Source organism: Manis javanica, chromosome 12 (assembly GCF_040802235.1).
Source record: "Manis javanica isolate MJ-LG chromosome 12, MJ_LKY, whole genome shotgun sequence".
NCBI lineage: Eukaryota > Metazoa > Chordata > Mammalia > Pholidota > Manidae > Manis > Manis javanica.
This window is the reverse complement of record NC_133167.1, coordinates 84,244,302-84,257,052: the sequence shown is the minus strand read 5'-3', so window position 1 is coordinate 84,257,052 and position 12,751 is coordinate 84,244,302. Positions and strand designations below refer to the sequence as shown.

Here is a 12,751-nt window from a genome sequence, read left to right as displayed (position 1 = left end):
TGTTTTAACCCAGTGAAAGTGTCTTTAACTTGTTCTCTTCTTTTTTAAATATGCGAGCTCTTTCAATAACATTGCAAATTTTGAGATTCACACTCTAGACTGCTTTTATCTTTTAAGAATCTTGCTTATAATAGGATTGATTTCTTTACCCAAAAAAACTTGAATTAAGCATTTACCTTTACAGCTAAACAGAATTTCTCTGTACAGATGCTGTCTCCCATTTGCATGTGGGCCAAGCCATGTTAAAAGGGAAGGTTTTTTTCTTTTAAGTAAATTTCATTTCCTCGTTTAAAATGAACAAACAACCAAAAGCAGCACTGAGTGTATTGCCTTCTTATCATTTCCCTATAATTAAAAATACGTAACATAATCGTGGTGAAACTGTATTATATGTCTCACATTCCAGTGGGTCTGTTTCTGTATATGGGCTTACCTGCACACGTGCACCCTCCTTTCCTCTGACCATTACTTTGTGACACTGACTTGCATTTACTTTCTTCTTTAGGTTGCAAATTGGCAGCAGGAATGTGAGGAGAAACACTGTCCCTCTCCCCAGGACTAACTTCACTTTCCTCGGGTGTTCAGGAGGTTGAAGAACAGCACCTGAGATTTTTTTCCCTGGTTATTCTTACTGTGACCTTCCCAGTGCAGGAAGAGGAACCCTGGATCCATCCTGGCTTATGTCTTCTTGGATAGGAACTGAGCAGCACCCCCAACTTACTGGATCACATGGTAATTTTATGTTTAATTTTTTGAGGAATCATCATACCATTTTCCAGGGCAGCTGCACTCTTACATTCCCACCAGCAATGCACAAGGTTCCAGTTTCTCCATGTCCTTGTCAACATTTGTTACTTTCTGTTTTTTAAAAAACTTTTATTTTATAATAGCCATCCTAATAGGTGTGAAGTGGTATCTCATTGTGGTTTTCATTTGCATTTCTCCAATTATCAGTGATGTTGAGTATCATTTCCCACATTTATTGGCTATTTGTATGTCTTCTTTCGGGAAATGTCTATTCAGGTCCTTTTGCCTGTTTTTAAATAGGGTTATTTGTTTCTTTGTTGTTGAGTTGTAGGAGTTCTTTATATATTCTGAATATCAATCCTCTATCAGATATATGATTTGTACATATTTTCTCCCATTCCATGTGTTGTCTTTACACTCTGTGTCTTTTGGTGCATGAAAGTTTTTAATTTCGATGAAATCCAGCTTACCTATTTTTTTTTTTGGCTGCCTGTGTTTTTGGTGTCATATCCAAGAAATCATTGCCAAATCTAACATCATAAAGCTTGCCACTTATGTTTCCTTCTAAGAGTTAAGTTTTAGCCCTTGCATTTAGGTCTTTGATCCAGTTTGAGTTAATTTTTGTGTATAGTGTAAGGTAAGGGTCCAACTTCATTCTTTTGTATGTGGATATCCAGTTTTCACAACATTTGTTGAAGACTGTTGAATGGTCTGGGCATCCTTATCAAAAATCATTTGACCATATATGTCAGGGTTTATTTCTGGGCTCTCTATTCTATTCCCTTGGTCTATATGTCTCTTTATCCCAGTGTCACACTGTTTTGTTTACTATAGCTTTATGTAGTACACATTGAAATCAGGACACGTGAGACCTCCCCCAATTTTGTTCTTTTTCAAGGTCTTTTTGGCTATTCAGGATTCCTTGAGATTCCATATGAATTTTAGGATGGATTTTTCTATTTCCACAAATATGCTGTTTTGGTAGAGATTGCACCGAATCTGTAGATCGCTTTGAGTAGTACTGATATCTTACCAATATTAAGTCTTCTAATCTACGAACAAGGCTGTCTTTCTACTTTTGTGTCTTTTAAGATTTCTTTTAGCAGTGTTGTGTAACTTTCAGCGTGTAGACTTCCACTGAATTCTCCTATTTGTTCTCTTGCCTACCTCCTGTTCTGATGAAGTGATTTCTCTGAATTTAGAGTCTCTTTTTTAATTTTGATGAAATCTAACTTATCTATTTTTTTTTGGCTGCCTGTGTTTTTGTTGTCATATCCAAGAAATCATCACCAAATCTAACGTCATAAAGCTTGCCACTTACATTTCCTTCTAAGAGTGAAGTTTTAGCCCTTTCATTTAGGTCTTTGATCCAATTTGAGTTAATTTTTGCATATGGTGTAAGGTAAGGGTCCAACTTCATTCTTTTGTATGTGGATATCCAGTTTTCACAACATTTGTTGAAGACTGTTGAATGGTCTTGGCATCCTTATAAAAAATCATTTGACCATATATGTCAGGGTTTATTTCCATTTAACAGATGTTTTTTGAAATCCTAACCTGATCCAGGCCCTGTGTAAGGCCCTAGAGATACAAGAATGAATAAGAATTCAATTAGCATCTTGATAGGATTGTTTAGGAAACTAAATTAAATCATTATAAAATATATACAGATCTGTACAATTCTATAGAAATACTTGTGAAAAGACTCCCAGTTTCCTTGAGGAGTCAAGAAGCTTGGTTGCTTGTGTTGGTGAGGACTCTGGGGAAGTCCATGTGCTGAGTACAGACTTCCTATCACTTCCTTTCCCTCTACCCTGACTCTCACGTCCACAGGTGTATTGGCCCAAAGTCTGCATACAAGCTTGCCAACACCACACCATTTTGAATACATTGGCTTTGTATGTGATACCTGGCAAGGCAAGTCCCTTCTCACTATCCTGAAATTTCTTGGCTATTCTCAGATGTTAATTCTTTTATATGGATCTGAAAAAAATCACAAAGTATTTCTATAGAATTGCACAGATCTGTATATATTTTATAATGATTTAATTTAGTTTCCTAAACAATCCTATTGGGATGCTAATTGAATTCTTATTCATTCTGGTATCTCTAGAGCCTTACACAGGGCCTGGATTGGGTTAGGATTTCAAAAAACATCTGTTAAATGGAAATAAAGCTCTGATCCCAGTGCCTTTGCTCTTTCTATCACACTGCCCTCTCTGATTTGTGCTCAGATCACAGAGCCAGCTGGTAGCGGAACCAGAAGAACTCAGTGTCATGACTTACCATCCGTAATTTTTATACCACACTTGTATCTGTAAAACAATTCTTAGCAGTTACACACAGTCCAGCTTAAAGGCCATGCCAGTGTGAATGGGAGGTGATAAAGCTGTGAAGTCAAAGCATTTTAAAATCCCAAAGAAATATCTCTGTTGGGTCAACCTGCTTCACTGCCATGACCAACTTCCGGGGGAGAGTAGGACGGGCAGGTGATGACTCCAGTTCAGATGGGCACATTTATGGAGGGGCAGAGGGATTATTATCAAGGTTATTTATTTCCCATAGGAGGAGCCATATTTCAATGACAAGAATATGAATGCAAAAGTGAGATGGTTTATCTGCCACATCTGATCCATGTGGAGTTCAAGTAATAAAGTTTATTAGTGCCCCTGATTTAATATGACACATTTCCAGTGCAAATTACTCTGAGATCATCATGTTCATAAAATATGACAGAAATCTTTTAAGTGTGAGCATAAGTTCTGAATTAATTTAATAACCCGGCCTGGAGAAAGGCATGTGGTTTAAAACATAACATTATGCACTGGGCTCCTACATTCTCTTCCACCCTCCCCCACTTCCTAGGCCACTTTTGACAAGCTCTTCTTTCTGTCTTGAGTCATCTGGCGCCTTCCCACGCATCCCTCAGGGTCTTCTACCTCCCCAAGGAGGTTTGGAAGAGGATGTATTCGTGTGGCCGAGGGGAGTATCCACTGTTCTGTTCCTGGGGGCTCCTGAGCACAGCTGGTTTATTTCTTCCTGGTGCCCCAAGGGAAGGGACAGGGACTATATGAGAATGGGGCTTAGCCTCTATGATTTCCTGCCCTTCAGTGGGCAGGGAGGTGGGTAGGAGAGTGAGCACTGCATAGACATGACATTGGAGGACCACAGTTTCGGAGAGCCCCAACACAACGCCCCTCCATCTATCCAGATGGGAAAAAACACAGCAACAGGGCACACGCTGCAGCTCTCACATGCATGTGAAATCACTGTGTAAATTGTGAAACACAAGTCATGGTTCTGTTCATGTCATGGCAGTGTAAAAATAAAACACACAAAATATTTTCATCAGGATGCAAAATGAATAGAAATAAAAATTATGAGCCCTTTGGTATAACCTGAGCAATGTGACCTTTGGCCTTCCATCCTCTGCATAGACCAGTGACCACCATGCCAGATAAATCTGTCACCCGCCACCTGCTTCTCTAGTATTGAAGGGGCTGGGCTGGACTCCTTGCCCACCTGCTGACTCACTTCCTGAGCAATACTGTTTTTCTTCTGGACCTTAGGGTCCCCCTTTGTGCTGAGCAGGTTGGGAGACGGGATGCTGAGGGACCCTGACCCCCTTAGACATGTCCCGGTGCAATCCTCTGGTATTATAGCATCCGGGCAGAGCCTGGCAGGGCCACCTGGGGCCTCTTGCCTGACTCTGGTACCTTAAAACTAAGGCAGAGCGACAATCTCCAAATGGATCAGCTCTTCAGAGTGGCTGCCAGCAGCTCAGAGTGATGCTTTTCCGAGGCCCTAATTTTGCCCTTGGAGGCACCATGGAGGCTGAGTTTCCATGCTAGCTCAGCTTTCCCCCACCACCTCCAGCATGGTCCTCGGCAGGACCTCACAGTGGGTTTTGCAAAGGACCCCACACCGTTCCTTCTAGAGAGAAGCAGAAGAGAGGCAGCAGATGCCTTTCCAACAAGGAGGGCTCTTGGAGGGAATTTCATGGCCAAGGAAGGCACCCTCCACCCACCTACCTGCCCAACAGGCCTGCGGTCCTGGGTCACTCTGCCTCGGTCCACAGGAATCTCCCGCCTGGATCCTTCCTCCCATTCCTGGAGCCTCCATCTCCTTCAGAGCCCAGTGCAAGTCCCACCTGCTCCATAAAGCTTTTCCTGAAAAACCAGTCAGCAATGGTGTCTGTCTTCACCGGCTTCCTGTCACACTTCCTTGAAATGCACATTTAGCACTTGGTGGTCTTCCAGCCGGTTCTTATACTGTGAGTTGTCTTGTGTTGTTCTCTAGTTATTTCCTGTGGGCAAGTCTTGTCTGAGCAGCCAGGCTATAAATGCCAACTCCTGTGCAGGGGCTGGCAGTGTTGGTAGGGACTGAGTTCACAGGAGAAACCCGGAGTCTGGTTTGGGGGACCAGGGTCAGGTGGGGGTTGGGCCAGCCTTCCCGAGGAGCGGGGTGCATCTTCCCCTGGGGAGGGTCTGGGGATCCCAGGCTCAAGGAAGTGCTCCCCTCTGGTTCCCACGCATGGCTTTGAGCCCTCCCACATTGGCAAGAAACTCAGCAGCCCAACCCCATCTTTCCTCCAGACCCCTGGCCTCTGTGTTTTTCTCCTTGCCTCTCTCTCCAGCTACCACACTATACAAATATTTTTCAAAATTCAAGTAGGTGCCAGGTACTGTGGGAGGAGGTGGAGATACAGACAGGTGTGAAACATAATCTCTACCCTCAACAAGTTGAGCACCTGGTGGGTAAGACAGAGAAACAATCACATGCAAGGTGACAAGTGTGAGTGGGGATCAGTGCAGGGAGCAGAGGTGGCCCAGAGGAGGGGACATGACTCTTTCTGGAGTAAGCTGCTGGGGGGTGTTGGTCACGGAAGACCTCACCAAGGAGTGACAGCTGACTAGGCTCTGAAGAATGGCCCAGGTTCAGCAGATGGCCCGCCAGCTGGGGCCGAGAAAGGCGTTCCTCGGGGGAATGTGCCCCCAGCGTGCTGCAGAGGAGTGTGGGGGCTGGGAGGGTATCACACGCGGTCTGGGTTCTGCTGTAGCGTTCAGTTTGGGCAGAAGGGCCGAGCGTGGGGAGATCAGTCTGGGAGGCTATCAGGAGCTGGATAACGAGACCCCTTTTATACCAGGAAGCTTGGATTCTATAGCTGTAGGAGATGGGGAAGGCTTTGAGGGCTTTAGGGAGAATTATATAAAGACACACCTCCCTTTATTGTGCTTCACTTCATTGTACCTGCCAGATAATGTGCTCTTCGCAATGAAGGCTGTTGGCAACCCTGTCCTGAGCTCGTCTACTGGCCCCACTTTTCCCACAGCATCTGCCCACTGTGTGTCTCTGCAACACATTTTAGTAATTCTTGCAGTGTTTCACACTTTGTCATTATTATTGTTTGTTATGGGGATCCATGGTCAGTGATCTTTGATATTACTATTGTACTTGTTTTGGGGTGCCATGAACCGCACCCATGAAAGATGGAAAACAATCGGTAAGTGTTGTGTGTGTTCTTATTGCACCACTGACCAGCCGCTCCCTGTCCCTCTCCCTGTCCTGCTCCTGTCCTCAGGCAGCCTGCAGGGCTGAGCCATGACTGGGGGGTGAGGCCGGGGTGCCATGTGGTAAAATCAGCCTGACCAGGAAAGGAACAGAGCCTTGAAGTGGCAGCTGGAGACCACAGTTGTCCTGGGAAGATTGTGTGGGCTGAACCTATACCTGCTCTACCTCTGAAGGGCACCCACTATCTTCTGGGACTTGTCACAGTGTCAGACACACAGTAGACATTCAGCAACGATGTGAAGAATGACTGAATACATCACGCACATTTCCTGGAAGAGGCTGGAGCAGCGTCACCCGTTTGGTCACTAAGGGTTCTTCGCCCTCCAGGGGCATTCTGGGATGCAGCTGAAGGCAGGAGCTCTGTTCCCAGCCATGTGCTCTCCTGAAGCTCGGAAGGCAGGAGGCCAGGGTGTTCACACCTTGGGTCAAACCCCATAATGCAGAGCCTAATTTGACTTTCAGGCTGATGTCAATGTTCTGTTACCCTGCTGGGAAGCCCGACTTGAAGACTGCATTAATTCACATCTGCCAGTGTTCAAATAACACATTCCAGATCAGAGCCCGTGAAGATGACACCGCGGAGGGCATTTCCTGGATGGGACACGCCTCTTCCTGGGCAGAGGAGACTGGGTGTGCTCTGAGGGCACCTGGCGCAGGGAATCCCGGTTAAAACCAGGGGCCAAACATGGCAAGAGGATCCATGTCTCCTTCCACTTGCCTTTCTCTGCCTGGGAGGGCACCGTGGTGCCTACAGCATGGCTATGGGTTCCCCAGGGGGCTGCCTCTTTGCAAGATTAAAGTCATTTCCCACATAGAGCTGGATATGGATCCCCAGCCAGTGTGTGGGGAACAGGATTCCTGCAGAGTTGGACATCGAGGCCCAGGATCTTTGTCACAGTGTCACTGTGCACCAACCCGAGAACGTGTGCGGGTTTCTAGTGCCTTGATCTTTGCATGCTTCTAGTGCCCACCTGTGAACTTTGTGTGCACATGGATGATGGGGAAGGAGGCAGCATTAGGAGGTCCCGTATTCTGGAGTACAATGACTCCCACACCTGCCTCTCTCTCTCTCTGGTGTCTATTATTATTATTATTAGTAAAATATCATTGATACACAATCTTATATAGGTTTCAAATGTACAACACAGTGTGTAACAGTTACCTCAATCCTCACGCCAACTAGTGCAGTTACTACCTGTGAACAGAGAAAGATGTTACAGAATCATTGACTATATTCTCCATGCCCAGCCTTGTTTTTGATCAGTGCCCTCCTTCTCCTGGTCCCTTGATCACTGTGCTTGTGACCTCATTCCTTCTCCCCAGCTTCTCTCCCTGCCCTCCCACACCAGCCGGCTGGAGGTGCCCCCATTCTAACTTTATTATTTTATTCCCATCATTTTGCACACCTGTGCCTCTATCCATAAGCTGTGAGCTCCTCACAGTGAAGCTCTGTGTCCTTCTTAACACAGGGTCCTCAGTGCCCTGCACAGTGCCCGGGGCCCAGCAGGTTTACAGAATAGATGGACAAATTTATAAATACTCCACTGCCACCATCCTTCAAGGACAACCTCATTGTCTATTGCCTCTTGCCCAGTTTCTTCCAGACCAATGATCTCTCCATTCTTACCATTTATTCAATGTTTATTGAGCATGCATTGTAGTATTTGGTGCTATGAATAAATCTGACTAGATTCCTGTCTTCAAGAAATTTTATGAATAGTTGAGAATACAGGTAGGTTAATCAACAACTAAGTGAGATGGATGTTGTTATAGAGAGACAGTTGCAGAATACTAAAGGCCGTTTTTAATAACCTTTGAAAATTTATTTTAGTGATGTTTTTATCGCTTGGGTGCTAGAATGAAATTTTAATGGAGCTGAATGTAAAACCCTGAATTTGCTATTCTCTTGCATCATAGATTAAATTTATTTTTTCTAAATTAGAAAATAATGTGGTCATTATAGAAATTCAGGAAAACATAAAAGTATAAAGGAGAAATAACCCACACTCAGAGAAAACTACTGTTAAGTTTGGTGTATATGTCCTTCTAGCCTATTTATCATCTATATATAACTTCTTTTTTTTTTAGACAAGAAAGCATAAAACTGGAGTGCTGCACATTTTAATTCCTTCTCTTTTATTATGTATAATTTCTCATTAATTAATATAAAAAAGATGCTTATCAATGACTGTGTGATATGGTATTATAATTATGATGAAAACCATGCTTACTGCTTTGGATTTAGACTCTAAAATTTTTCTTCATTATTATTAGTGGGAAAATCTTTGCAGAGCTCCTGTTTTATTTATCAATTTTTTTTCCCTTTTAGGGTATTCATCTTTTTTCCTATTGATTTTTTTAAGCCCCTTTACATATTAAGGGCATCCATCTTCTGACATTTCTATTAAAATACATTCCCTGGTTTGTCTTTTGCCTTTTAATTTTCTTAGTATCAGACTTTATTTATTTATTAAAGTATCATTGATATACAATCTTGCGATGGTTTCAAATCCACATCACAGTGGTTCAGCTTTCACCTATATTTCCAAGTCCTCACTCCCTCCATTGTGGTCACTGTCCATCAGCACAGGAAGATGCTGTAGAGTCACCACTTGCCTTCTCCGTGCTGTACTAGCATCCCCATGACCTACCTGTATTGTGATTGTGCATTGTTGGGCCCCGTAGTCCCCTTTTGCCTCCCCACCCACTCTTCCCGACCTCTCCCCTTTGCTAACCACTAGTCCCTTCTCAGTGCTTATGAGTCTGCTACTATTTTATTCCTTCTGCTTTGTTTTTATAGTAGCAGACTTTTCAAGCCAGGTCTTTGAGGATTTTAACTCTTTCATTTTAAAAACAAGGGAACTAAAAATAGAGCCAATGGTTCTGAAGCAGCCTTCCTATGCTGACTGGTAGTAACTGCATTAGTGGGGGTGAGGATTTAAATGTGTGAGTAACTGGTGAACCATGGTGCCGTATGCTTGGAACCAATATCATACTGTGTATCTACTATACTTACAAACAAACAAACAAACACACAAACACACACACAAACAAACAAGATGATGACCCCTGATGATGACTAGTGGGAGAAAGTCAGGTGGAAGGAGACATTGATCCTCTTGCCACGGGACTCCCAGACGGTGCAGGGAGCTGGCAGCAGAGCATGCCTAGGACCCAGGGCCCTGGGCTCTAGATGTTTCTTCCGACAGTGCATCTGTACTGATTGCACATTGCTGTTGGATGTCTCCCAGTGTGTCATTTGTGCTGGTTTTGCCTTCCTATGTGGAGGACTGGGGTTGTCTCTTACATTTGTTCCCTGTCTACCGTGCCTGGCTCCCAAGTCCCCATCCCCCACCCCGGCTTCCCAGACATTACTTAGGGCACTGCTAGGAGTTCAGTAGTGGCTCAATACATCCTTGTTGGTTAGTACACTCGTTTTTAAAGAGTTACCAATGAGGATAATTCCAAGTATCTCATTTGATGCTCGCAACGAATCTGTAAAGAAAGTAAGGCCGATGAAGAAATGGAGGGTCAGAGAATTTAAGGGACTTACCCAAGATCTCAGACAGAGATCAGGACTGTGGTAAAAAGTTCTTTTGACTTCAAACTGTCAGTTCTTTCTGCTCCACTAAGTAAGCTCTCTCTCCCACAGGCTTCTTTGTTTCTGCCCCATAAGCCCCAACTGGGGCAAAGGCTGCTGCTGTTTCTGATGTCTAGATGGGTTGACAGGTGGCAACTTGAGGCTTACTGGTCACTTCTTCCCACCCAGCGAGCCGGGATCACGGAGCTGGGTCTCGACTGGGTTTCCTGATTGAGAATGTGAGGCCCATGAAGAGGAGTCAATTTCCTGGATGTGGAGGGATCAAGTTCAACTCAGCCTGGGTTTCTTAATTTTTAAAAATTGAGGTAACATTCACATCAGATTAATCTCTTGAAAGTGAACAATTCCATAGCATCTAATAATTCACAGTATTGGACAATAATCACTTCTATTTAGCATTTTTATCACCCCAAAATGAAACTTGTCTGCATTATGCAGTCACTCCTGATTCTGTCCTCCCCCAGGTCCTGGCAACCACTAATGTATTTTCTATCATTATGGGTTTACCTATGCTGGATGTCCCATATGCATGGACTCACACAATATGTGACTTTTAGACCTGGCTCATTTCATTTAGCATCTTCTCAGGATCATCATGTGACTTTTGGACCTGGCTCATTTATTTTAGCATTTTCTCAGGATCATCATGGGGCCTGTGTCAGGACATTATGCCCTTTTTATGCTTGAATAATATTCTATTGTATGGACATGCCGCAGTTTGTTTATCCATTCATCCATTGATGGACATTTGGGTTGTTTCCATTAAGCCTGGCTTGGGAGGGCAAGGAACCAGAATCACTCTGGTCATCCTAAAATCAACCCTGTCTAGACATTATCCCAATCTCTATTTGAAAATGCTTTTCTTGAGCTGAGAAGGGGGGATTCCTTTTGGCTCTTAAAATGAGATTTTCCATCTGGAGATGCTAAGACCTCAGCTGAGGAGCAGAGGCATGGACACAGTGAAGGGCCTAATTTTTGGGAATTCCTAGGTCCCTGGTATGGGTGGCTGCAGCAACAGGGTGGAGACTGTGGACTCCATCTCAGCCTGGGGGCACCCTTCCAATCCCTGCGGACAGGAGAGGAGCCACCATAATCATCTCTCTCCCCCACTTCCTTAACAACTTCAATTAGCCCATGAGCTGGAGATGCTTCATCAGCTGCCTGGATCAGCAACAAAATTAAGCTGTCACGTTTATGAACTGCCCGGCGAGTTCTGGGAGGAACTCTGCATATTTTACATTTAATAACTTGCCTCTCGTTTTTATTTATAATGTTAATAATGATTTGGGGGGTGCTCTGGGAGAGTGCAAGAAAAGAGAGAGAACACACAGAGAGATGGTAGGATACATGACAAAGGTTAACTGCTCTTGCCCCTGTTATTACCTGGCTCTGAGCCCCCCAACCCAGCAGGTGTGACATGCAGCCCCCCACAGACCCACAGGGGAGTCTTCTGGGAACTCCGAAGACTGCTCTTTATCTGGAGGCTGAATGAATGACCAGAAGCCAGCAAGGAGTCCTACGTGTGCTCAGAAGCCTCTGTGGGCCTGCTGCTACTGTCCACATGCTCTGCATGGTGTGTGGGGTCCAGGGGCACTTGGTGGGCTCCAAACTGGGGCTCTTCTTGGTCCCCTTCCCCACTGGCAGGCCTGCCTCACTACTGCCTCCTTTGGCCTGTCTGCGTGGAGCAGGTGCCAGACTGGTGGAGGGAAACAGTCTTTCTGCCTCAGGAAACCTCTCAGAGCGCCTGTGTTATTATCAGTCTTTCAAAATGACTGCAGCATCTTTCAAAAATGCATATTGCTGTGCCTCCTCTTTTCGGGTATGAGGAAACTGAGGTCTAGAGGGGCTGAGTGACCTTCCCAGGCGACCAGCTGGTGTGAGCCGTGGCCCTGAGGGGCCCGGGGTTTCCCATCTCAGGGTGGGATGGCCAGAAGCCTGGCCTCTCAGCTCCCCCAGCCTGGGCTCCGGTCCCAGCCCTGCCCCTGCCTTTTGGTGTGACCTTGGGCAAATCACCATGCTTCTCTGGGGCTCAGTAGGCTCCTCTGCGCCACAGGAATAATCAGAATCTGTCTCTCAGGATTGCTGGGCCATTTACTCCAGGTTGTGTTCCTGAACGCAGTTGGCAAACTATGGATCACCCTGCAGGCAATGACCATTGATTGCCTCCTCCTGAGAAGCCCCCTCCGGCACTTAGAGAAGGAGTTTGCAACTTTTCTTCTGAAAGGGCTAGTTCGTATGGATTTTAGACTTGGCTGCCTCCTGGTCCCTACTGGGACCGCTCACCTCTGTAGTCGTAGCTAAGCAGCCGGGGAGATAGGTAGCAAATGGCCGTGGCTGTGCTCTAACGGAGCTTCATTTATAAACAGGCTGCGGCTGCCTTTGTCTGGCAGGGCTCCTCCAGCTCCAAGGTAGGCTAAAAGCACTGATTTTAAGAACTCAGGGCTGTCTGAAGGACAGTCCCCTGAGACACAGCCATTGCACACCGGCCGGCTGCTTCACAAGGGTATTTTACCTGCAAATTTTCCCTACCAAGAATATAGCGTTAACAGCTCGATTACCCATGGCCTCCTGTGGGTACTTCCAAAGGGAGCTTACACAGCCTGGCGTCTACACTCGGGGGCTGGGCTCAGCTTACGCTTAGGGAGCAGAAAACGATCGCATTCACCTCAGCCGCTCTCATCCGTGACAATCAAGGGAACGCCTCTCCACCAAAGATTTTGTGGTTGGAAAGATTATCCTACTTTCCTCCATAGCTGGCTTTTCCCTGAGAGGTTCCATCCCCCATTGTCCTGGAGGATAAAGGGAAGCAAAGGGGGAGGAAGGAGAACCCAG

General features: G+C 45.4%; 1 long non-coding RNA gene across 2 annotated transcripts in view; it reads left to right on the top strand.

Annotated features, from left to right (window-relative positions):
* The window catches only part of LOC108405721 (uncharacterized), a 77,166-nt gene that overhangs the window by 59,150 nt on the left and 5,265 nt on the right, over nucleotides 1–12,751 (top strand). For both annotated transcript variants that reach the window (XR_012123915.1, XR_001855264.3), the window contains exon 2: nucleotides 506–732. This is a non-coding gene — a long non-coding RNA (uncharacterized lncRNA). The remainder of the gene's footprint in view (nucleotides 1–505; nucleotides 733–12,751) is intronic.